Consider the following 27,022-nt stretch of genomic DNA (forward strand, 5'->3'; position numbering starts at 1 on the left):
AAGAAACTAAGAACATCTTAACATCTGAAGCAAAAACTACAGAGGGTGGGTAGGAATGAGGGAAAAATGAAGGAATGGGAATTGGGCAGAAAAGATGAGGGGAGTGACATTTCTTGAAAATACTTTTTAAAATGTAGTTCTTATGTTTAGAACCATGATAATAGCTCACATCCTCAAACAGTACATAAAAATTATTATCAACCAGGATGTGAGGGAGACCCCAACATGAATAGTACGAGTAACAAACAACCCTAACTATATTGCAGATGGAAAACATAGCCACACTTGGGGACTTGGCTAAGGTGGTAGGGGACTAAACTATGTTACTGTAGAAAACTGTATGTCGATATGATACAGTAAGTCCAAAGACCAGAACTATTATATACAAATATTGTGTCCAGTTAGTAAATTTCTTTTCCACAGAGATATGGGTTCACAACAATCAAATTGCTTTAGTAATTCTGAAGTTATTTTATGGGAGTTGAGCAAATCAAATGTGTGGTCAATATCATCCAGATTCTTACTTTTGGAGGAAAGATTTAACCAATAAAAAGCAAGTAATACAAAATCACTTCTGTGATAGTCTTGCTAAGAAGTACATTATCCTATTTTAAAAATGAAGAAACATCAGAAAATCCCAAATTGAGGGACAGGCCACAAAATAAGTGGCTAATATTGGTCAAAATTGTAAAGCTCAAAAAGACAAAGACCAAGGAACTACCCTAAATTGGAGAAGAGTAGGTATATAAGAGAACTAAGTGTACAATGGGATTCTGAATTTGATCTTAGACCAGAAAAGAGCATTAGTGGAACAACTGGTGAAATTACACTAAGATTTGGATATCAGTGAAAAGAATGGTGTCAATGTTCATTTCCCGGTTTTGATAATTTAATTGTATAATGGTTAATTGTATAATGGTTATATAAAATATTAAAATTGTGGCAATTTGTGTAAACGGTAAACAGGACATACTTTTTATAGTATTTTTGCAGTTTTCTAAAGCTGAAATCATTTAAAAAAAAGTAACTTAAGAAGAGTGCCTGGGTGGCTCAGTCAGTTAAGCATCTGACTCTTGATTTCAGTTCAGGTCATGATCTCACAGTTTGTAAGATCAAGCCCCACATTGGGCTCTGCGTGGACAGTGTGGAGCCTGCTTGGAATTCTCTCTCTCCCTCTCTCCCTGCCCCTCCCCAGTTTGAGCTCTTTCTCTCTCTCTTTCTCAAATAAATAAATCAACTTAAAAAAAATTAAAAAAATGTTGGATTGCAATGTCAGAGAAACAAAACAATAAGCATAAACAGAAGGTTAATAAAATATTTATCCCATTACTGGTTTAGGGTACTGAGCAAGTCATAAAATGTACCTGTATTCCCCTAGGTCTTCTCTTTGTTTCTAAGTCACTTCTGAAACTAAGGCACCTGCATCAAATTTTTAAAAATCCTAAGAAATGTGTCCCTGTCTCTAAAGGCATGTCCTTCAGGATGACACATTAAAGGTCAAACCACATCACTGGGTCAGGTTATGATAATGCACAGGGTAGAAGCATATAGGGATAACTCAGTTGTTTCTAAAAGCAACTAAAACTGTCAACATCAAGAAAATCAAAATCACATTATAAAGACATTTAAGTGCACAAAAATCGTTAATTGCTGTTATTAAAAATATAAAATTTGTTCTATCAACCATATTCATATAGATGCTACCATTTAACACAAATTCTAGAATACCTTATATCTACAAATTTCTAAATACATGTAATTTCAGGTTTTAAAAAAGATGATTATTTCTCAGAAGTCTTCAATATGTGTATTTGTGTATATACATATATACACATTTTGTTGAAGTCTCTTTCATCAGAATTCTACCTAAGTTTTAATCTTCTATATTTACATTCATCTATATGAACTTAAGTCCTTTGATCCCTTCAGTTTCTTCATCTACTGCACTTATGATACCTATGGTACAGAACCAATTTAAATCTAAAAATCCTATGTTTCCAATTTAAATCTTCCCATTCTGTATCATAGAGCTATTTCTGGGAGCTTCACTTGAGACAATAAACTTGAAAGTACTTGGTAAAAAGAGGTTTATTTTAGTATTTGTTGGTATGGATTGAGTAAGCTACTTGACAATTTAGTAAGCTTACTCTAAAAATAAAAAAAAATACATTCTTTCTTTCCTGGGAACATCATCATTAAAAAAAAAAAGCAGTGGAATATGACCCCTGATGTCATAATAATCATATAATATAAAAGGATAATCAATTGATTGTAGTTCAGGTAATGCTTTCATTAATCTAACAGGAAAAAAAAGTCTATTTCAACTAGTTCAAATATCCACCCCGACAAAATAATCCTGAGTTCTGTTTGATTGCATAAACATGGTTTTCCACTTACATCCATAATACTACTACCATTACAGGCATTCCATGATGGCTTTCAGACTATTTATTTTCTGTTAGTCAGAAAGAGGATGAGCTATTCTAACACAATTTAATCACATTTCTTCCACAGTTCTATAGATGATTTTCATGTCAACAGGTCTAGAGCCTGCTTACCAGATAGAGAGATGGAAATAAAATACTGATTCTTCAATGGCCAGACATGGGCCATGGAAAGACCATGATAAGAGAGAATGAGCTTTCCCTCTTTTTTAACCAGTTCTATTCTCCTCTTTATCCTCCCCTGTCTACTTGACACATCACTGCCACTCAGGAAGACCCATGAGTTTCAAAGAAGATTGTTTTGTTACTGACAGGAGAGAGGAGGCTTGCATTCTTCGATAGAAATATAATACTCAGAAAATAGTACTACTCTATTATTTTTTTTCAATAATTTGCTCTCAAGAAAATATAGGCATTTCTACATGATGACCATTCAACTCCTTATGTTTATGAAGAGCACAAAGCTATACTTTCATTAAACATTAGCATCAACTCTGTGCTAGGCCTAGGGTATACCATGGTCAACGAAAAGGAATACTCCTCACCATAAATCAACTTATGATCTTATTCATTAAGGCAGAATACAAATAGATACAAAAGTACTTAAGTATAATTTCAAGGGGGAAAACACTCTTAAGATGAGGAATATCTTGTTTCAACAGAGAGTAACACACCTGAAATGGCATAGCCAGCAACATCTGAGAAGGCAGTATTTAAGAGAGATCAGAAGGATCTACCCATGTGATATTTGGGAGTTATTTTCTAGGCCAATGTAATAGCATTTGAAATTGCTATAAGGAATGGTCTATAAGTGGAAAGCAGTGTTCATGGGAAAGACTAATTTTATACATGGTTGGGACAATAAACGGTGCCAAATAATGCAGATTCTCCTAAGCTGTGGCATGGAACTTTTTTTTTTTTCTTCTCCATGAAATGGCAGAAAGTTGTGGGTCTTAAGCAGTAGACCATCACTATTTTATTTATTATTAAAATTACTATTAAATTTATTTTTTGAATTCTGGCTGCTATGTATATAGAATATGGATTAAATGAGACAAATAATGAATATTAAAGCAATAGATTAGGTGAGAAATAAATGATGTTAGACTGGATTAGGCTGGCAATAGCAGAGATATGGAAAAGTATAGTTATTCAAGATCCTTTGTCATTACATGTAGCAGAACTTGCTGATGGTTTAGATCATAGAAATTCAGGAGGAGAAAATGTCCAGGGTGATTCCAAGATTCTGGCTTAAGCAATAGGTCTGAAGTGATGCCATTTCCTAAAATATCTCTAAACGTCATTCAAGAGAAAACAGAATTGTTATTTGAGTTTTATTACTTTTTTTCCTCTCAGAAGAATCTCAGGGAAATAGCCAAAAACCATATAAAAATATTTGCATCATCATTAGTCATTAGGGAAATGCAAATCAAAACCACAGTGAGGTATTACTTCACACCCTCTAGGATAACTATTTAAAAACAGTAATAATAAGGAAAACAAGGGTTAGCTAGGATATAGAGAAATTAGAACCCTCATACATTACTGATGGGGTAGGAAAATAGCTTAGCCATGGTGGGAAACAGTTTGGCAATTCTTCAAAACGTTAAACATAGTGGAGGCACTTGGGTGGTTCAGTTGATTAAGCATCTGACTCTTGATTTTGGCTCAGGTCATGATCTCATGGTTCATGAGACTGAGCCATGCATGGGGCTCTGCACTTAGAGTGTGGAGAGTGCTTTGAGTTCTCTCTCTCTCTCTCTCTCTCTCTCTCTCTCTCTCTCTCTCTCTTGCTGCCCCTTCCCCTCTTGTGTTTTCTCTGTCAAAAATAAATAAATAAACCTAAAGAAATGTTAAACATAGGATCACCAAAGAATCTAGCATATCCACTTCTGGGAATATATTCCAAACAACTGAAAATAGGTACTCAAACACAAACACATGCACGTGTACACACACACACACACACACACACACATTCATAGCAGCACTGTTCACAACACTCAAAAGGTAGAAATAGCCCAAATGCCCATCAGTGGGTGAATGGGTCAATTGTGTAATACACATGCATTATGATGTTATTCACCCACACAAAGAGTAAGTACTGATTCATGCTAATGTGGATTAATCTCAAAAATGTGATGCTAAGTGAAAGAAGCCAGACACCACAGGTCACAGATAATACAATTCCCTTGATATCTAGCATAGAGACAGAAAATAAGTTTTTAGTTATCAGAAGCAGAAAGTAAGCAGGAATGGGAGACAGCTGCTTAATGGGTAGAGGATTTCATTTTAGGGTGTTGAAAATGTTTTAGAAATAGATAAATGTGGAGGTGAGTGCAAAAAATTGTGAATGTACTAAATGCCACTCAATTGTTCACTTTAAAATGGTAAATTTTATGTTACATAAATTTTATCTCAACAAAAACTCTTGAAAACTGATTTTTATACTTAAAGCTAATTTTCCAAGGCATACACACAAAAAAACAAATATTCTTAGAATAATAAGATTTTTTCATAGCCCAAGTATTACAAAGGCATTAATTAAATGGCCTAGAGGTCATCAGTACATCATCCATTGACCATCTATTCTTTTAACAAATATTTTTAATTTTTTAAATATATTTATTTTGAGAGAGAGAGAGAGAGAGAGACGGAGAGCAAGCATGACCATGTTTACAATTATAAAGAAAAACAAACCCCAAATATTTTAGAAAAATTTGGAAATACAGAAATGTATAAAGGAAAAATTAAATAGCATATAACTAAGAAGTGGTCTCTAATGGCATTTTGGTAGGTTTCCTTCCTGTTTTTCATACTGAAGTTCATCCTTCAAGTTGCAGCTCCAGGATGAAATAAATAGTTTGATCCAGTCTGTATTCCATGCCTCCTTTGGAACTTTTAACAAAAAACAAAAGAGACTGTAACTAATCTTTAGCACATCTGGCCTCTAGGCACCCAGACTTTAATTCCATCCTTGCCATGCCAATTTTACTAAAAATAGATGACTGAACCCTCCCTTGACTTCTCCCTCCCTTCCAGATGTACTAGCCCTCTTGCTGGCATCCCAGGGCTATTAATTAAAATGAACAAATATAGTTGAACACATATCTCTAAATGATCTCCATGGTCTTTTGCTCCAGGGATGGCAGATTCAGATATTCGAAGTATTTCCTACTAAGGAAGATATTAGTAGAATGAGAAAAGTATCCCTGCATTCAACATTCACCAGGCAATTCTAGCATACTCAACAGGGGTGCTAGAGCTATGCTGAGTTTGGGGACTAGAAAGATTAGAGTCCTGCCCAATGTACTACTCAGCTTGGTTGGGGAGAAAAAATGCAAACCCATGATAGTTCCACTGATAACTACAAGGATATTCTATAGGTGATGGGGGACCCCAGTTGGAAGTGAAGAAGAATGTGAAGTGAAGTGAAGAAGTGAAGAGTGAGCAGATGGGGGAAGGTAACGAGATGGGAGGGGAGAAGAATGGGAGTATTCCAAACAGGAACAGAATGTGTGCAGCCAGGGGGCCTAGACAGAGTATGCAGACCTATTCTAGGAACTCTAAGAAGTTCATGATTTTTTAAAAAATCTTTTAACGTTTATTTATTATTGAGAGACAGAGAGAGAGAGAGACAGAGCATGAGCACGGGAGGGGCCGAGAGACGGGGAGACAGGGAGACCGGGAGACACAGAATCGGAAGCAGGCTCCAGGCTCTGAGATGTCAGCACAGAGCCAGATGCCTGGCTCCAACTCAGAAACCTAGAGATCATGACCAGAGCCTAAGTCAGATGCTTAACCAACTAAGTCACCCAGGTGCTCCTAAGAAGTTCATGATTAACCTGTACTTTATCTTCTGACAAAGGGAACAGAATGTCTGGACATGAATTGAAGGGATACAATTAAGGTCTTGAGAGTGGCCCTGGTTTGGGCCCTACTCTTAGTTTTTAGACTTCTTTCTTGGTAAATATTTCCTAAACACCAATTTTGTGATAAGGATGGTGCCTGTCAGGATCAAGAAAAAAAACAACAGACATTTTCCATGACTTCCAGGAGGCTTAGAATTTATTAGTGGAGAGAGCCAAGTTTATAAACAGTTACAAAACTGTATGGCTAATGCCTAGAGGAGACAGGGGGTTATGTGGTGAGGGCAGAGGGAGGGTCAAAGAGGTTTAGTGAGACTGAAGGTTAAGTGAGCCATTTTCATAGAGCTTGCAACAACGGACATGCCACTGTCCCACCTACAGGAGGGCCCCTAGAGATCCAGTCCTGCTCATAGTGCCCTGGGGCTATGGAGGACTACAAGGACCTTGTAATGGTCAAGAAAACCAGGGTTGAAGGGTCAAACTGAACACCTCCTCTCCACACCCACCCAGGTACCCACTGTGGCTCCTCTCCTCCCTTCCCTATCCCTGTCCCCTCCTTAAGTCCTTCCTCTCCTCTGACTTCCCACTCCATGCTCATTACCCCCACCTGTGCTCTTCTCTCCCACTACCTAGCTCTGCTTTTTCTGACTCTCTACTTCTCTCTCCCTTCAATAATGCACACCAGCTAGGAACAATTTCTTTCACTTCAAGGAATTTATATTCCTGAGTTTCTTTTTTGGGGGAAAAAAGATTTGTTATACATTTTTCCCCAAAGCAGGGGGGGGGGAGAGGGGGAGGGGACAAGCATTCTTCTTGTATGTGACTCTGCAAAGATTTTTTGATGCAGATTGAGACTTAAAGGGCAAAACAAAAAATGGAAATGCAAATGTTTTCCTCCCTCTTAGATGGCTATCCTCTGTGGTTTGTCCCCTGACTTTAATAACAAGCAATGTGTTTATAATTAGTGATGAGTTACAAATGGCCTCCTTACATTAAAATAGGCATCACAAGTAGGAATGGTATTTCGTAATCCCAATGTCACCTAAAATACATGTCCTCTTAACACATGGGTCAATATTATGGTTTTAATGCCCAAGTTTAACATACTATAGTGATATTTTCATGGCTGAATCGTGCACAAAGCTGCCTATTTGCTGAGGATGTGCTAAAGTACATGTAATATGGGATGCAGAGATTTCTGGTAAAAAGAACACAGATTAAGCCTCAGAAGGTTTGCAGATAAATCCCATCTCTGCCACTTGCCAGTTTTGCCACTTTGGGCAGGTTTTTTGACCTCTGCAAGCTTCTTTCCCCCATTTGTGGAAGGGGGATAACTCCTTCCTTGAGATCCCCCTGACCAGCCTGCTTGACTGCCTTCTGTCCTCTCTTCCTTCCAATGCTATCTATTGAGTGTGAATAGCTACTGAATAGAGGGCTTGCTCTGAAGTTTAAATGAGATCTATGAAGCACTGCTTCCAGCACAGGCACATAGTAAGTACCTGACACACCATTAGCCTCCAATAAAGGTCAATTTATTATCATTGTCTGTATGGTTTAATCAAATCTTTTCCTAAGCAAACACCTTTATACCTTCTGTAAAATGAGGGATGCTTACTTGTTATGGTGTGCAGATGTCACATACCAGTTTTTTCATTTATTGCTAACTATAGATTCTTACAAGCTAAAAATACATTGGCACAAGCCAGTTACTTGTCACCTGTAGAAGACACCACGTTAGCAATTAAAAAAAAAAAAAAAAGTTCTCAGTTGATTTTTAAGTGATGGAGGTAAAAATCCTTGTTAAACTACAGAAGGGTGGAGCTGATAAATTTTTAAATCATTGCTTTTTAATGTAACAGCTCACTCTTTAAAATTTTAATGTGTATTACAAAGACAATATAAAAAATGGCACACATCAGTCTAAAATGATAAAAATGTCATTATGACCTTCATGGATTTTTGTCCAGCCTAAGTAATCCCAGTAAACCCTACAGATTGAAGAACGCATCTTCAATCATTTCACTGCTTTTGCCCTTGATTGTGGTTTTTTTTTTTTTTTGTTACATTTCTAATACATCTTTTCTTTCTTTCTTAAAAGAATGACATTAAAATGAGAAGGCTTTAAATGAAAGTTAGTGACTTGTCAAGGGGACTGGCTTAGATCCTGATACTATAGATTTTACTTGTTTTAATTATACTGGATGTGTCTAGTGTGTGCTTTGCTGTTTTAAAAGAATCAGCATCTCTATTTTGAACGCTTTACAGTTTTGTTTTAAGAAACCCCTTGTGGTAATTTTTGTCATGCAAATTTCTGTTTGAAAGAACAGACTCACAAGGTACTAAAATTAAAGTGGCCCTATTTCTGGCCAATATATCTGAGATTGATGCAGGAACAAAAAAAAAAAAAAAAAAAAAAAAAAGTTATGGAATGAGAACATAAAGAAAAACCTGAGGGCTTGATGACAGCATTTCTGCCTGCGTGCCTAGGACAAGCCTGATCTCAGATCTTCCTGTCCATCAAGGGGTACACTACTACATCTGACCCAGCAGTAGGAATGAGGTTTACTTACATAATACTGAAAAAGGGAGGGGACACTGAAAAAGCATAGATTGTCTTCAACTTGTATGCTGGTAACAATGCCAAATTCTCCAAGACCATAGGAATGAGATCATTTATTTTATGGAAAGGGCTCCATTAAGGATACTGTACTAAATATTACTATTATGTCAGGCAAGAGATTGGTGAAAAGAGTGAGAAAGAGGTAGTGTTGGAGGAGGGCTATGTGGTAAAGGAGGCTACTGAAGGTTAAATGCTGGCAAAGTGCTGAGACGGTCCCCCCAAAACAAATCTTACCTGCTTTGCCATTTTCCCAGAGGCTAGTCCTATAGTTTGTGAAAGAGAAGACACTCCTGCCCTTGTTTGCTCTACTGCCCACACATTTTGTCTCCCCCAAAGCAACCCAAACAATCTACCTTTCCAACCCAGAGCAAATCATCATCTGTTGAGGCAGATGATCTGACTATTTTTCTCCTTACTTCACACTCAGTTATGGTGGCAGATATCCCATCAATATTATCTCTTCCAAAAGAGGAGTCTAGTTATCCAAAACAGAGCGGAAGAGAGAAATTCAAGCAACTGTGGTAGATGAGTTTCTAATTTTGAGTAGGGGGCCACTATGTGTAAGGCAAGCCAGAATTGCTGGAGAGCTGCCTTCTGCTCTTGCTGAAATGTCTATAGCTGATACTAATGTGTTACTCCAAAACCTTTAGTTCTCCCAGATTGCAAAGTTATTTTCCTCATCTTGGCTTTGATTTGGGGAATGGTGGAGGTAGAAAGAGGGTGGGGGGTGTTAGCTAACCTCCAAGACAAGTGCTACCTGCCATTGGTACATTCACAGAAGCCATTTTTTCCCCAGAGCTCTCTTTCTTTTACCAATACGTGACAAACTGCTCGATATAAAAAGTCAATTTATATATTAAAAAAAAAAACAACTGCTATTACTACTGCTAACACTAATAATAGTGGGATCTGAAGTGAGGTAGAAATCTTCAGAGGAAAAAAAAAACATTTCAACTGTTAGCGGTTTGTAATGAAGAAAAGAGGAATTCGCTCATGATTTCTAATCATTCATTGGTATAGATTACATATTATACGTATTTATGAAATGCAAAACTAGAAAGGCCATTTTCCCTTACATTCAACGTCATGATCACAAGGAAGAGAGATAAATGTTTAATAGCCTCTATGTTTTATGTCCTATAAAACTCATGTTCTTAAATTAGCAAGATCACCCAAGGAACACTTTATTTACACAAATAGTATCTATTGTTTTTGAGAAGAGCCAAGGCCATGATGTATTCTCATACCAAGTATTCCAGAGTCATCAGTTAAGAAACCCTTAAATCTCTGCATAGTTATTGGGAGGCAGGAACAGGACTTCGATAACAATAGAAGATGCTACCCTCTTTCCCTCTGAGAAATATGCCAAAGTAAAGATGTCTAATACCCAGTTAATTTTGCCTTTCTGTGTACAATCTTAAATCACATTTGTTAATCAGTACCAATTAGAGTCAGCTAGGTCTTAGCTACGTTTGGGGAGAGAAGAGCAGAGACCATGAACACATTTGAAGGCAACATGGGGTGCAGGAAACTGGAATAGATAGAGAGTTCAAGCAGCTTCCAAGAACTGCTCACTGAAACATGGGTGCTATCTCAGACACTTCTGAATACTCAAGAGAAGGCCAAAATTTCTATGAATCATTTAGCATGATCATTTCCATGATTCTATAGAGACAGGGAAATTAACAGTGATCCTAGGAACTCATGTCCATCAACTTATGAGTGGATAAAGGAAATGTGGTTTATATATACAATGGACAACTACTTGGCAATGAGAAAGAATGAAATCATGCCATTTGCAGCAACATGGATGGAACTGGAAAGTATTATGCTGAGTGAAGTCAGTCAGTCAGAGAAGGACAGATAGATGTTTTCACTCATATGTGGATCTTGAGAAACTTAACAGAAGATCATGGGGGAAGGGAAGGGGAAAATAGTTTTAAACACAGAGGGAGGGAGGCAAACCATAAGAGACTATTAAATACAGAGAACAAACTGAAGGTTGATGGGGAGGTGAGGGGAAAATGGGTGATGGGCATTGAAGAGGGCACTTGTTGGGATAAGCACTGGTGTTGTATGTAAGCTAATCTGACCATAAGTTACATTCATAAAAAACAAACGAACGTATTTTGGGGTGCCTGTGTGGCTCAGTCAGTTGAGCATCTGACCCTTGGTTTCACCTCAGGTCATGATCTTGCAGTTAATGAGTGTGAGCCCCATGTCAGGCTCTACACTGAGAGTGCAGGGCCTGCTTAGGATTCTCTCCCTCTGACTCACTCTTTCACTCTCTCAATAAACAAACTTAAAACAAACAAACAAACAAAACACACCTATTTTTCCAGCATTTCCATGAACCAGAAATCCTGCTACCCAGATCCGGTCTCAGTTATGTTTCACAGTAACTCAATGAAATGGCTCTAATCATTATCTTATAATGAGTGAACAATCTTAGATGAGTGAACAAAGGTTGCAGGAGACTCAGTATTTTGCCCAAGGTTATATAATGATTAGGGAGAAAATCTAATTCATTCTCAGGTATGTCTCAACTTTTAACCATCATCATATACTAATTTTAGCAGGACAAACAATCTAGAAAACTTTATAGTTGTTTTATGAGAGAAAATGAACCACCATGCCTTCTCAGGACAACTCCAAATCTTGGCCATGAGTAAATCAATCCTCAATTCATGTAATTCATTAACTGTTACCCTGAATTACAAGGCAAGGTCATATATACAATTTCCTCCAAAGATGGGGTTCTGTATGGTAAGGCATAACGAGGGCCCAGGACACGAGGCTGAGATGCTGTTTCCCCTTTAGAGGTCATTAAATATCTACCCGCCATTAAAAACTGCTATACCCCATGATAAAAGGACAATTGTGGGGTCTCTGTTATGAAGGATGTTAATCAGCAGTGCATGCTAATTCCATAATTCCCAAGCAGTTCAACTACCTGATGCATACATACATCTATGCAATTATGGTTCTATGCTTTTATTTCAAGGATCTTGAACAGTATCAAGTAATCATTCTTCACTAGGAATAATTTGAATAATAGATTTCTAAAGCAAATGTTTTCTAAAAAAAAAAAAAAAAAACACCTTTCTATTATCTCATTATTAGACAGTGATACAAAGTTATTCTTTAAATGTAATAAAGATACTAAGAGATTACTGAGCTTGTCCCAAGTCACAGAGGGAAGAGGGTGAGGAAATGGGTGAGAAAAAAGTGAGGCAAAGTGGATGGGAAATAGTAAATACAGGAGTTAATTCTAAAACAATGGGTTATTTCGTTTTTGTGGTCTGCTCTTCATAAAAGTAGATTCAGAATTCTTGGTTTCCAAATGCAGATAATGACCTTGATATTTCTTTCTAACTTTTTTTAGTGTTTATAGATTTTTTTTTTTCTCATTTAGCCAGTTTTGAAGTTTCAAATCTTCCTTGTATTTCCTTTTGGGTATACCCAGAGTGGCTAGATGAGATGTAAAAACTACTATTTATTACAGTAAAAAAGCTAATTTAAAAAGTCAATGATAAGAATTATAATTACTTTTCACTAAAGATGTAATTATACATAGATAACTTCCAATTACACAAATAGTAGAGAGATGGGAAAGAAAAGAGAAAAAAAACTCAAGGCACCCAACAATTATTTTCTCAGTGACTATAGAATCTCAGGTCCTTTGAGACTGTGTGAATCAGAACTTTGTTGGATTCACATGAAGTCTGTAAGCATTTTTTATCACCTAAAATTAAAAAGCAATAGTCAAAATCTGGGTTCAACATTCTGTTTTTAATCAGTCATTTCCTCCTATGGGGACCTTTAAACTCTAGACTGTACCTCTCTTAGTTATAGGAAGTATACCTTGTCCCTAATCACAGTATCCTTAGCTCCAAGGATAAAATGTCCTCAACTTTAATGCATCACCATTGAATAATTAAATATTAAATATTGTGGTGATTTATAAAAGGCACTAATGTTCTAGCAATTTATTGTTACAGATTTCATATTCTCTTTATGAAATGCAGTACTATCCAGGCCATATTCCCTCACCTTCAAAATCATGCTCACAAGGAATAAATATGTTTGTAAAGCCATATAATGGTATGTCGTACATAACTCATTTTTTGTGCATTTTTTTTTGAGTAGGCTAAAATTTATACAGGAGACAATATGAACTTGATGGGCGATTTCAAGTTAAATGACCAAAGCATATTTTCATCATTTTGTTACATAAAGTTCACTGAAGTTATTGGCAGATGTTTAATTTCCAAATCAATAAGCTTCTTTCTCAGCCTTTTAAGTCTGATGACTATTAAGCTTGTGGAATTCGTACTTTGAACACATGGAGCACTGACCTAAGTTTATTCATAAGTCTGTTTTCCTCTCCTTTTTTTTTTCCCCAAGGCAAATGATATATATATATTTTTTTAATTGAAAACAATGTTTAACTTAACAACCTGAATCTGACTATGCAGGTCACATATTGACCCCAACAAATGGCAGATAAGAAAGCCTTTTAGTCATGGGACCAAATTGGATAGATGGCTATTATCATCAGGTCAAACAATATTAATCCACCATCAAATTAAGGAAGTGCCAAGAATGATAATGGCTACTTAAAAAAAAAAAAAAAAAAAAAAAAAAAACAATCGCAGTCCAAATGATGGCATCCATTTTAAGATACCCATTTCTCCCTTCCTAAAAAGTTGATCTATTTTAATGTCTTAGCACTAAAGTGATAGAAAACCACAGACTGAGGATCCTCAGAGATGTACATCAGGTATTTCAAGGAGTATAAAACAAAAAACCAACTGTATTCAGGAAATTGTGGCCTTCAAAATCGTTGTATTTATAGCAAGTGACTATCCTTTCATGGTCAATTGGGGGTGTTTAAGCATTTAGCTTTACCTGACCAATTTTCTGACCACATTCAGCCTCTGACATCAGCTCTTATGGCAACCATCTTTAAAATTAGGAGATCCCCCAGGATGACCTGTTTATACCTTTTGACTATGAAAATATCAAACATTTCTAAAAATAATTAAATTACTTATGAACATATCACCTAACTCCAACCACTACCAATTTTCTGCTCTTCTACTTTATATATCCATACACACCATTCCCACCTCAGTCTCCAACACACACACACACACACACACACACACACACACACCCTTTTGTTTGCTTCTTGCTGCAGTTAATGAAAGCATATCTCAAGCACCTTATTATTTCATCTTTATTACTTTGTGTGTAATTTTTTTCAGATTTAAAAATTAAACGAAAATGTATTCTCACATCCAAGGAGATTACCAAAAATTCACAACTATTATCTAAAGTTCCACAAGTTTTGAATTGTTTCCAAATGCCTTAGAGTAACTGTTTCCATTCAGACAAACTTTTTGGGTTTCCTAAGTTTCTAGTGGAATGACATCACTATTTTCCTGATATGATGTTATATAAGATCCACAATCAGCCTCAGTGTAGATAGTATTTCTTAAACATATCAACATTAATTTTCTAATTAATTTTATCCTCATAAATTCCTCAGGTATGAAAACAAAAACCCAAAAACCAAACTTTGTGTAGGATATAACAACATAAATAATAATCTCTCAAGTTTATTTTATTTTTTAGTGTTTACTTATATTTAAGAGAGAGAGAAAAAAAGAGGGAGAGAGTGAGAGCGTGCATGAGCAGGAGTGGGGCAGAGAGACATAGAGCCACAAAATCTGAAGCAGGCTCCAGGCTATGAGCTGTCAGCACACAGCTGGATGTGGGGCTCAAACTCATGAACTGTGTGATCATGACCTAAGCCAAAGTTGGACGCTTAACCAATTGAGCCACCCAGGTGCCCCAGTAATCTCTCAAGTTTAAATTAATATTAAAAATCAGTAAAAATCAGGGGCACCTGGGTGGCTCAGTCAGTTAAGCATCCGACTTCGGCTCAGGTCATGATATCCTGGTTGGTGAGTTCAAGCCCCGGGTCGGGCTCTGTGCTGACAGCTCAGAGCCTGGAGCCTGTTTCAGATTCTGTGTCTCCCTCTGTCTCTCTGACCCTCTCCCGTTCATGCTCTGTCTGTCTCAAAAATAAATAAACGTTAAAAAAAAAAAATCAGTAGAAATCATAGGGCACACTAAGTTTTTATGTAAAGAGACACTCCGTTAAGACTTGATTATGTAAAACGGTTGAGGGTAACACAAACTTAAAGATGAAGAATTGAAATTTAACTGAAGCTTTTGAATATCATAGCTATTTTGGATAAGTTTGAATCTATATTGCTTCACAGTCTCATATGAGGAACAGCACGCAGTGCTTCTGCACAAAAATTTGTGAGGATCAAGTGAAAATATGCTAGAAACCACTCAGCACACAATGTAAGCAGCCACAAAATGTTGGCTCAATATGTTCTATGTAAATTTGATCTTAGCTGTAGTCAAAATTCTTTGATTCTCCCTTCCCAGGGGTGGGGGTGGGGAGGGTTCCTACTCCTTTCATTCTATGAACTTTTCATAAGCCCTCATCCGCTTGATCTCCTCATTTCCCACCTTCCCAGCTAAGAAGCCAGGGTCCCTCATCATCTCTCCTTTGCAAACACCCTTCCGTTCCTTGCCCTTCTCCAACTTTGATACAAAGTTTGACAAGATCACATCCTGATAAGCTTCAACATTCCACCTACTCTACATCTGCACCCATGAAGCTAGCTGCAAGTGCCTAAAGAAAAGTTCATGTTGTCGCTAGTTGGTTTCACTTTAACTTTGTATACAGGAATTTCAAAATGAGTCCTTACTGCTGCAAGGCAATTAAGGGAAAACTTCTCAGCCCATTCATACTCTCTTAGTTACCTTTCTTCCTTAAACCCCTATTATCTCCTCCTCTGCCCTCACTTTCCACTGGTGACCTTGCTGGTTGTTGCACAAACCAACTTAGAACAATGTGAAGACTATCACCCAGACTATCACCACTATGAACCTACACCCTCTCCCTCTACATTCTTTTCCTGTTTCTCTTAATCTCCCATCTTTTAACTACAGGACTATCTTTGGAACGGTGTAACTCACTTTCTTGGTGAGCTCATCCATTTTCTCCATTTTAAAAAACATCAATATGCCGACTCAGATTTACAGCTCTGGCTCAGACCTCTCTTTGAGAGCTCAACATTGTCTGCCCACAGACACTAATGTATCCATACCAAAGGTGACTTACACCAAAACCTATTATGTTAATAGGCGTCCCTATCTCAGCATATACAAAGGTCAGCTTTTCAGATGCTCACACCATCCTTCTCTTGCCTTTGTCTCTCATATCGTATATCCAATCCAGCAGAGGATAGCATTGGCTCTAACTTGAAATATATGCAGGGGAGTCTGGGTGGCTCAGTCAGTTGTGCATCCGACTTCAGCTCGGGTCATGATCTCACGGTCCGTGAGTTCGAGCCCCACATCGGGCTCTGTGCTGACAGCTCAGAGCCTGGAGCCTGCTTCGGATTCTTTGTCTCCTTCTCTCTCTGACCCTCCCCCGTTCATGCTCTGTCTCTGTCTCAAAAATAAACATTAAAAACATTAATAAAAAAAGAAATATATGCAGACTTGGACAACTTCTTCCCAACTCCACTGTGAGGTCTACTCTGCTCTGAATCACCATATTCTCTGGTGTAGACACTCTACAGCCTCCTTCCCCCCCCAACTATTTCTCCCCTCATTGACCTATTTGCCTTGTATTACTTTTCAAACTTAAATCATTTCACTCTTCAGTCTGATCTTACCAGAAACACCCCATTTCTCTCAGTTTAGAAGTCAAGTAGTCTCCAAGGGTATCTATACACTGGACCTATATACATGTACATCCTCATGTGTGGTTATACTACTTGCTCATGCTGCTTGGACACATTGGCCTCTTGTTTTTCCTTTGACATGCCAAGCACACACACTTTAGGGCCTTTCCTCCAGCTGTTTCTCTCCCTGGAATGGTCTTCTCCCAGATTATTTGCTTGGCTTACTGTCTCCATCCTATGTATTCCTTGTTCATTTTTGATGGCCATGAAAAATCTCTGCTGCCAAGCAATGCTGCCTTCATTTACCATCCTCTTTAGGTTGACAAATGGGCTCTACTTGTCCTACATGAACAAAGAATTGTCCACGCTAAGTTGCTACTTAGATTGGTCTCCTCTCATGTTTGTCATTGTGAATATGCTGGCATAATGACAGGCATTCTAATACCTCCATGTACCATGTTCCAAGCGAATTTAGGGCAGGTACTTTGCATACATTATCCCCGATCCTCACAGCACACCTATACAGTAGGTTTTAGCTTATCTATCCATCCATCAATTTACAGAGCTATAGTAAGAGAGAGATACAGAGACAATCAGAACATTCCATGATATAAATAGGAGTTATTGTTTCATTCCAAGGTTGTAGGTGACTTTTTTCTTTCCTTTGTTTTTTTTTTCTTTTGTATTCCCCAGTTATTATATACTCCCAAATTGTTTTTTTAGATAGACAAAATATTTTAAAAAGTGAAGTTTTAGAATTCTTGGCTGTCTAAACCAGATTAGTAAGTCTAATAATGGGAAAACAATGGATTCTAAATTCTAGCACTTTCAATTCTATTTATTAAAACCAGGGTTCCAGCATACCTGCTCTCACAGATTACAGGACATCTACACTTCCCCTAAGTTTTCTTCAAAGCTTCTGTGCATTTGCCCTAATGCTCAACCATTTATGACCACAGGAGCTTATAATGACAAGGACTGGCTTGGGAAGGTAAAGTGGCAAGGGGAGGTGGGGAGGGTCCAACCTCAGCTATATTCTGTGACTTATTGGGCAAATCACTTAACCCTTTGAGGTCTCCTTTGTGTATTTCAGAGTTAGACTAGGTGACTTCCAATCTCCCTTCCAGCTCTAAAGCCTATGAAATAGCTGCCTCTTTCTCATCCCCGTCAATGCTGTCCTGGGAGGTCACCACTAAATAAACTGCAGTTGGAACATGGTAGACCTCAATTGTTTCTGAGTGAAAGAATGACTGTCCAATAACTCTAAGGGACAAGAATGGCCAACCACAAACCCTTCGGCCATTGAACAGTCTTCCTCCCACCTCATCCCCTGGCTTCTGGACCTTAACAACGTAAGCTGCTTAGGGTTCTGTGCGCCCCTCCCAAATTATATTTTTTAATTATTATAAATTATTCAATATATTTAAACAAACAAACACACAGAAAGATAGTTCACCCATTTCTCTATTCCCCTGCCTCTGGCAAGTACCAAACTGTTCTTTTTATCTGTCAGTTTTTGATGTTGTTAAAGATTCCACATATAAAACAGATCATAAGGTATTTTTATGGCTGTATTATATAGATACAGTTATAGATATATAGCTTACAATTTCTTTATCCATTCATCATTCATCAGGTTGTTTCCACATCTTGGCTATTGTAAATCATGTGTAATAACACAGGGGTAGAGGTAACTTTTTAAGTTAGTATTTTTGTTTTTTATAGATCAATACCCAGAAGTAGAATTGCCAGATTATATGGTAGCTCTATTTTTTTGAGAAGCCTCCATACGGTTTTCACGATGATTATACCAATTTTCATTCCCAGCAACAGTGCACAAGGTTTGTGTCTTCACATCCTTGCCAACATCCCTCCTGTTCTTTGCCCCGATTTCACTTTTTCAATGAGCCCCCCCACCCCTTACCTTAGACCGTTACTTTACTTCCAACTTCATCCCATGCCCTGGCATCTCCAATCTGCTATTATTTTTTTTCCATTGCATGATCCTTGTTTATCAGTATGTCCACATCTCCATAATGTATACTCAGGAAAAACTGTAATCTTTACCTGCTTTTCTATCTGATACATTCTCAGTACCTAGAACAGAACCTAGAATATACTAAGACCTCGATAAACATATTTGAATAAATTTCCAAATATTTGTCTGCGTACCTTTTCCTTAGTAACATATTAAGTGAATTTTCTAAATGAGACCTAATATGTACCGAGGTAAACATATAGCATATTAAGACTTGACCATACCAGTATTTGTTCAAATGGTTGATATTGCCCCTTAATTGCTGGCAGAAATTCTCAGTTTACATATGGCAGTTAATATAGAAGAAAAAAAAAAAAAGAAAAGAAAAAAAACGAGATTTTTAAGTCAATATTCCTTTACCTTAAGTATTTAAAAGGATGTCAAGTAAAATTTAAGAAAAAAACCCCTGCATTTTCTATTTCAAGAGATTACGCTGATTGTTTATTATAGGAGCCACTAAGCAGTTGTTTTTAATTAACTAATTGTTTTTGAGAGAATGCATGTGTGCAAGTGGGGGAAGGGTAGAGAGCGATGGAGTAAGAGAAACGCAAACAGGCTCCATGCCCAGTGCAGAGCCCAATATGGGCCTTGATCCCACGACCTCGGGATCATGACCTGAGCTGATACCAAGAGTCAGATGCTTAACCAACTGAGCCACTCAGGTGCCCCAGATAGTCACTAAGTAGTTTAAAAAAAAAATTACATCTGTAGCTCTTATAGACAAAATAAGAAATCAGCATCGAAGGCTTGAGCTGATAAATTAATAAACTATTGGGTGGGACTTTTGACAGTTAATAATCTTTAATTAATTTAATCATTGTTTATCCTTCAAGAAAAAAAGTGGGTATTCATTCTTAGGTCATTATTTTATTTAACACAATGAACTTAAATTTAAACTCTTGTGAGGGGCAAACCTTATTATATCCACCTCAAAGATTAATAACATCTTGCACAAGGAGACTGAAGAAATGTAAAGGCCCCAAGCAATGAAAAATTATGGTCTCATCATTCCCCCAATCTTGTATTTAGCTGAAAATAGGAACATATTTGAATTAAGGATAAAGAATTCAAAGAATTTGTTTTCCCTATGTTGACAATTTTACTTAAATGACTTTTAAAAGTAGGTAATTTCACATAACATATGATTCTACCACTAAATTGAAGAAGTTTCCTCAAATCTTATGACCGACTCCCCTGGACTGCAATCTTACTTGTCTGCTCTTACACGGCGAGCCTATTACTCAGATACCAACAGTTTTACACACGTTTCTTAACAGGTTATTGGCTCTCTTGAGAAAAACATACAAGGATCTCCTCTTCCAATTTCTTTCGGGCATATCCAGCCTCTCCCCCTGCCCCGGCTGAGGTCAAATAAAACTTGCTCACACCAGCATGCTCAATGCATTAACTCATCAAATATTTTTGCTCTGCACATCAATCCCTCTACTTTGGGGAGCACCATGCTTTATACAAGAAAATCGATGTTCTTCTAAACCAAAGTTGCCAAACACGCTACTAACCTTGAGTAAATTTACCTTCAGCAGCGAGTCTCTTTCCTCATTTGTGACCAGCACCTTCCTTCTGAAGCTGGGGAAAACACCTTTATTATAAGCGCTCCCAGACACTTTATTTATAACACCTGGAGATTGTAGTCAATTAGCTACACACTGCAAGCAAAGCCCATCAGGTGTATTTTACAACTTTACATGCAGTGCAGTGATGAAAAGTATATATATCTATTTTTCCAGCTGAGGGGAGCAAAACTGAAGGCTAACAGGGAGAAAAAAGAAAGGAAGGAGACAAAAGCATTGTTTTTTGATGGTTCCACTATCCTGTTGATAACTAATAGAAAAAGGAACCTCAAAAGCTGCAATTCTTCCCCTACCCCATGACTGGAATGGAAACTAGTGGAACACTGCGCTTCATTTCAACCTAATGTTCCAGAGGATTTTAGGAAAAGGTATAATACACATTCTTATTTAAAGATTTTTTAAAGGCATGAAATATAATCTCTGAATTAACTTCAAAGAAACTGAATCCTGATACAGATAAGAGGCGCTTAGCTTCAGCAGTCAAGTGGCCCTTTGAAGACCTTCAATTGTATTTCATATGATGTACCCACCTCTCTCCTACTTGGGGAAATAGAAAAAGGGACAAAGATGAATGTTTTTTACCTGCATTAGATATAAGAACTAAGAGGAAGCTGAAGTATTCATGAGGATAATAAACTATTGTTTGTGACTGGCAAAACTTACTCAGATATCAAAGGACTCAATGAGAAAAAAGAGTGACGAGGGAGTGTGTATTATCAAATATTTTACTATTTTATCTCCATTACAGCGTCTCTTCCCCTCCTTTTAAATAAGAACCCGGAATCACTACTAAGCATTTAAAAAATTGCTTTGTTGATTTTATCTTATTAGAGAACAAATATACTTTCCAATCCCTATGATACTTAAACTATTTTTTTTTCTTTTTACGTATTTTCAGATTCTATAACTAAAATTATAAAAGCTTATGCAAACAAAATGGGAAAAGAGTTTTGTAGATTGTAGGCCACACACAATGCAGTGATTGAGCTACTCTATGTAACAAAGTTATCTTATGTCAAAATATTAATTCAGTGAAATTGGAATTTAAGAATTTTCCTCACCTCCAAAATAATTGAATCAAATGGGGAAAATGCATCTGTATTTGTCCTTTAATTAAAAGCACAATCAGAAACACAACTGCAGACTATCACCTAAGAATTAAAATGCTAATTCTTTCAAAAGAAGAATTTATTTGATGTTCCCCTTTGAAATGTAAGAAATATACAACAAAGAAAGGAGGAGAAAAATGCCATAGGAAGTCAAACACACATTTGCAAAGCTAATGGAACAAATTCACCACCATTTGACATTTTGTTAAAAGAAAAGCAGTCTTGCAGCTGGATAAAAGAACAATGCAAACAAAGACAGAAAAATACACAGTCTAAATTGATCTGTTGAACCCCAAAGCACTAAGATAGCCTTGTATAAAGTGTGCAGTTGAACCCTGAGCAACAGAGAAAATTTTTGTCGTAACTCTTCCCAGGATCAGAGGGAACTGTAGGTGATCTTTCCCTCTGCTTTTGTTTTCCTTTGTAAGAAACTAACCTAGTTGAAGGACAAGAGTTTAAATCCCTAAACCCTCTTCAGGGTTAACAGATAAAATGCACAAATGTGAATTAAGATTTCCCATCAGAAATGGTGTAAAGGAGACTGATGGGACTGTTGCGGGGGTCGTGGGAGAGCCTAAGAGCAACCGTGGAAGTAATTACCTTTTCAGACCGTAATTAGCGCAGTGCACTAATTTGCTAGACTTGGCTTATTTTTGGATCTAAAACTTTTCGTCAACATGCCACTTTCGAAGGGAAAATTGAAAACCAGATTCATATTTTGTGTTTCCTTATAATAACGGAGCCCCTACATCATCCCTCCACAGCCAGCTTTCCACTGAACCGATTACTGAAATGAAAATGCTGTGATTAATATCCGGGATCGTATTGGCATGGAGCACAGTGTGTGAGGAATGCCGGATCCACATGGAAAATAAAGAACTTCTTATAAGCTCTGTATGGGATGCCAAACAGCTGCCAAGTTAGAGGACCAATCACACTTTCCCTTTGCAAACATCCCCTTGGACCTCATCAAATTCCAACAAAATATTGAATCCATAACTGATAGGAACCTGGCTTCAGGTGATACTGTTAACCTCCTAAGGTACTTATGAGCCCTTTTCAATTTAACCTGTATGTCCTGCAGCTCCTTTCCTGTACCATTGGAAAAATAATGGCTCTTTCCTCTAAAAATGTGGCCTTGGGCATGGGCAGATGCCTGGTGTGCTTATAAAGTTACCTGTCTGCTTTGATATTGGCTTCTTCTTTAATTGCAGTAGTGTTGTGGGTAGAAAGGCCACAGCAGGATTTTTTTCCTTTCACTGGCCTGATGAGTACTTTGGGGTCTGTCTTAATAAAGTCCTGTAGGAATATTTTCACCACTGTTCAGAGGAAATGGGGATATCTTGTTAAATTAGTTTCACTCTACAGTGAGAATTTGCAGGGAGGAGGCAGAGCGAGAGATGTTTGCTCAGGAAGAATTGTTTCTGAAGAATACAGCTTCTCCTTACATTCAGCCCAGGTGGCCTGTGTGCTTTCGCTCTTCATCAGTTCTTTCTGGGGAGGTTTTCCCACAGCTTCCAGGCAGGGGGAAAGCAATGAAGGCGCTATCTCATGTGGATCTTACTTCCTGTGTCTGAGTGCATCATCTCCCTTTCTGAACATGCCCATGTCAGAGTACATTAAATTCAGAGAGGTAGATTGACTTAGCTCAAGACACAGTAGGGAAGCTGCACACAGAAAACAATATCAAATGACTGCAAGGGGACCTTTAAAAGAAGTAAATTAACTCAACAACCAGCTGTGTGGATAGGAGTCCTGTTCGCACAGCTATCACAATTCTGCCACCAAGGCTTGATTAATATTAAAATAACAATTATACATATGTAAGATTCTGGAACGAGGAATCGCTTCTGTTCCTGAAATCTGTTTCTTTTCCCCAACACCTACTCAGCCTTTTTCCTCCTATAGTGTATTAGTTAGAGCCAGAATAAGGAGTTCTGTAGGGAACCTCATTCTTTGTAGAACTGCAGGCTTCTTATGCAGCAAATCCCAGTAGCCAGGAAGCAGTGATTTCATGATTTATTAGCATTCAAACAAACTCTGTATAGATTCTCCCATTCCCAGTTCCTTCCTTAATATTCTACACCAACCCAAATCTTGTACGTGTCTGGGTTTTGGTCTCAATAAAGATCCATATGTGAGGCTCCTAGACCCTACAGGCTCACTCTAAAGGTACTTTTTATTTTTACATGGTCGGTTCTGCATTTCAGCCAGCAAAACTGATAAATTATTAAGCAAATATAGCATTAAAAGGGAAATGGCAGGAACTCAAGAATACATAAATAAGAAAACAAACTTCTTTACATATTATGAAATGACAACATTTACCAAAATCACTTTGATTCAGGAAAAGGGTACATTGAGCACCAACAGTGTGCCAAACTGTATTCTGAGCACTAAGGTGCATTTTTAAATTACAAAACAAATGTTCCTTAACTATTTCCATTGAAATAAAACTCCACACGCTGAAAAATTAATTGACTTTTCCAAGGTCACACAGCTAATAGAGCAGCAGAGTCAAGTCTGAAACCAAATCTCCTTATTCCCAATCCAATTTCCTTTTAACTCCACCACACTCCTTATATCTCAGTGTCTAATTTCAAAGTCCAGGTTTTTGAAAGTCCAAAGATATAACACTGAAGCTTTGATTGTGTCAGAATGTCTCAGCCGTATTATCAGACCTCTGGGGAAATTACAATCTCCCCAAGTGCTTAACCAATTATCTTTATTTCCCACCCCACCCCCCACCTCATTTTCAACAGGCATAGTCTTTGGAGAAAACCTTTGCACTAAATTACTTGGATCATTATATGGAATCACAACTTCTCTCCCAGTAAAACCAGTCTACTTTCCAAATTCTTTGAGATGATGGATAGTTTATGCCTTCTAATAAGATATGTCACTTAAGTATTTTATTTTTTCTCCTGACCTTTCTCCTTATTATTCCTTTAGTTTGGTTTTGTGTAATGTTGTTTTTGTTTTTATTGGGGTTGTTCTCAAACTTAAGCAGAAGATTTCATTACAAATATTTTTAAAGGAACCAGTTAAAAAGAGCTATTTTCTGTGATATTTATTCTCCCATGAAGAAAGACTGTCTGCATTTATACAGGTTCCTTTTCTAAAATGAGGGTTTATTTTCTGAAAATTGCCACTTATCTGCAGACTCCATTTCTAAAGTATTCGTTTGAGAAATAGACAATTAGAACATTAGAAAGATGATACATGGATAGATAGAATCTATCTATCTAACGTAATCTGCTGCCATTAATTCTTTACTTTTAAAATGTTAGCCATTTGTGAACATTGACATGTCTATTTTCATTGCACATGCAACTGTCAACACACACACTTTATCTTCCCTTCCAAATAACCAAATTTTCTGAAATTCATTGTTCTCCAAGAAACAATCACTTAGAATTTTTAAATTATCATTATTTAATTCTTTCTATATTCATGTCTCAAGTAATTCCCACTTTCAGAAATATATTCTAAGAAAATCTTCATGGATATATGAATGGATTCTGAGAATATCTATCTAAACATTGTACTAGCAAACTATTGAAAAATAAATACCCTATAATAAAGGATCAAACACATTTATTATGGTATTTTATATTATGGTAATAGTATATGACACAGCTATTTAAAATTATGTGGTAAAACCCGGAAAAGATGCAGTTGATTTACTTTTGTAAGAAAGAAAATGGGATTACAAAATAGCATGAAGATTAAGATATCATTTTTGCACAAGAATGTATGAATTGGAGCATTTGGGTGGCTCAGTCATTTGAGCATCTGATTCATGATTTTGGCTCAGGTCATGACCTCACGATTGAGACTGAGCCCTACTTCAGGCTCTGTGTTGAAAGCGTGGAACCTGCTTGGGATTCTCTCTCTCTCCTTCTCTCTACCTCTTGCTATCTCTCTTTCTCAAAAATAAATAAACATTAAAAAAATTTAAGGGGCACCTGGGTGGCTTAGTCAGTTAAGTGTACAACTGGCTCAAGTCATGATCTCACGGTTCATGGGTTCAAGCTGTGCATCAGGCTCTGTGCCAATAGCTCAGAGCCTGGAGCCTGCCTTTGGATTCTGTATCTCCTTCTTGGCCCCTCCCTTGCTCTCATTCTGCCTATCTCTCTCTCTCAAAAATAAAATAATATTTAAAAAATTTTTAATTAGAAAAAAAGAATATGAATGGACGAAATAGTTGAAGGTATTGTTTTTAAGATTCTATCTGATACTATTTTGATCAACTCTTGAAATCCTACAGATAGAGTCAGTCGGACGAAAAGAAGGCTGAAACCTATATGAAATTTGGGTTTTAAGAGTTATTTCACTATATTCTTCTTTCCTTCCTACCTTCTTCTTTCCCTCCTCATCTTTACAAAATTTGTGTTCTTTTCTTTAGCTTACTGTCATTGATTTTGCCAAAATAATAAATACCACAGTTTAAATAAATTTATATTTTGTCAGTCATATATATCTTTTTATTTTTTTTCTGTTTATTTACTTTTGAGAGAGAGAGTACACACATGCAAGCAAGGTAGGGGCAGAGCGGGAGGGAGACAGAGAATCTGAAGCAGGCTCTATGCTGACTGCAGAGACCCTGACACAGGGCTCAAACTCATGAACCTGAGAAAGAGAGAGACACACAGAACCCGAAGCAGGCTCCAGGCTCTGAGCTGTTAGCATATTTCTCGATGCGGGTCTTGAACTCCCAAACCGTGAGATCATGACCTGAGCCAAAGTCAAATGTTCACTGACTGAGCCACCTAGGCTTCCCGTCAGTTATTTGTATCTTGAAACTGAGTTCACCAGAATATTTCCAAAGACAGGCTCAAGAAAAAGAGAGGCAGAGAGGGTGCGCAGTAAACTGAGTACACAGCAACTGAATCTCTATTTCTCTCAACATCAGTTTCCCTCTGAGTAATGAGACTACACTAAATCATTTCAAAAACCTTTTTTGCACAGGACTTCTATGTCTATGGAAGGATGTAATTCATATCAAAGGAAGAAAAAGAGATAAGAACAAACAATAGCCCAGAACAACGCCTTATCTAGAGCGCAATTTTATTGTAATCTTTTCCAAATCTGTCTGCCCATCCAAATCGCCTGAAACTTTTGCTAAAGTTACACCAGTCTTCCTTTCTGATTCCAAATATCTGACCTTGGACTTAAGTGTCTGTATTTTGGAAACTCAAAGTGGCTTGGTACAGCAAGACTTTGAACCAGTATTTGGGAACCAATGGTCAAGGCAGGATATTCTGAGCATATTTCTACCCTGGAGTTAGGTAAACAAAACAAGTAAGAAAGCATTTGATCTTTTTATTGGTTGTGCATTAATGTTTGTCACCCCTTCTATGCCAGAAAGGCAGACAGTGGAGTCAAGCTAGTGATATTAATATGACTAGCAGCATAGAATACTTTGCCACCATGTTTTGAAAATATTTATATTTATAGCTATTTCTCAATAAACATTTTCCAATAAGGGTCTTAAAGTTGAAAGTCTCTTTGTTAATTTGAGAAGGCACTGAATTACTTAATATTATATCTGTTGAAAATATCAGCTTTT

The 27,022-nt window shown here is 37.2% G+C and overlaps 1 long non-coding RNA gene across 1 annotated transcript in view; it reads left to right on the top strand.

The window, feature by feature from the left end:
• The first annotated feature begins 17,581 nt into the window (after positions 1 to 17,581).
• The window catches only part of LOC122201480, a 35,339-nt gene continuing 25,898 nt past the window's right edge, over positions 17,582 to 27,022 (top strand). The window contains exon 1 of the long non-coding RNA XR_006194196.1: positions 17,582 to 17,702. This is a non-coding gene — a long non-coding RNA (uncharacterized LOC122201480). The remainder of the gene's footprint in view (positions 17,703 to 27,022) is intronic.

The sequence above is a fragment of the Panthera leo genome, chromosome A1 (assembly GCF_018350215.1).
Source record: "Panthera leo isolate Ple1 chromosome A1, P.leo_Ple1_pat1.1, whole genome shotgun sequence".
Lineage (NCBI taxonomy): Eukaryota > Metazoa > Chordata > Mammalia > Carnivora > Felidae > Panthera > Panthera leo.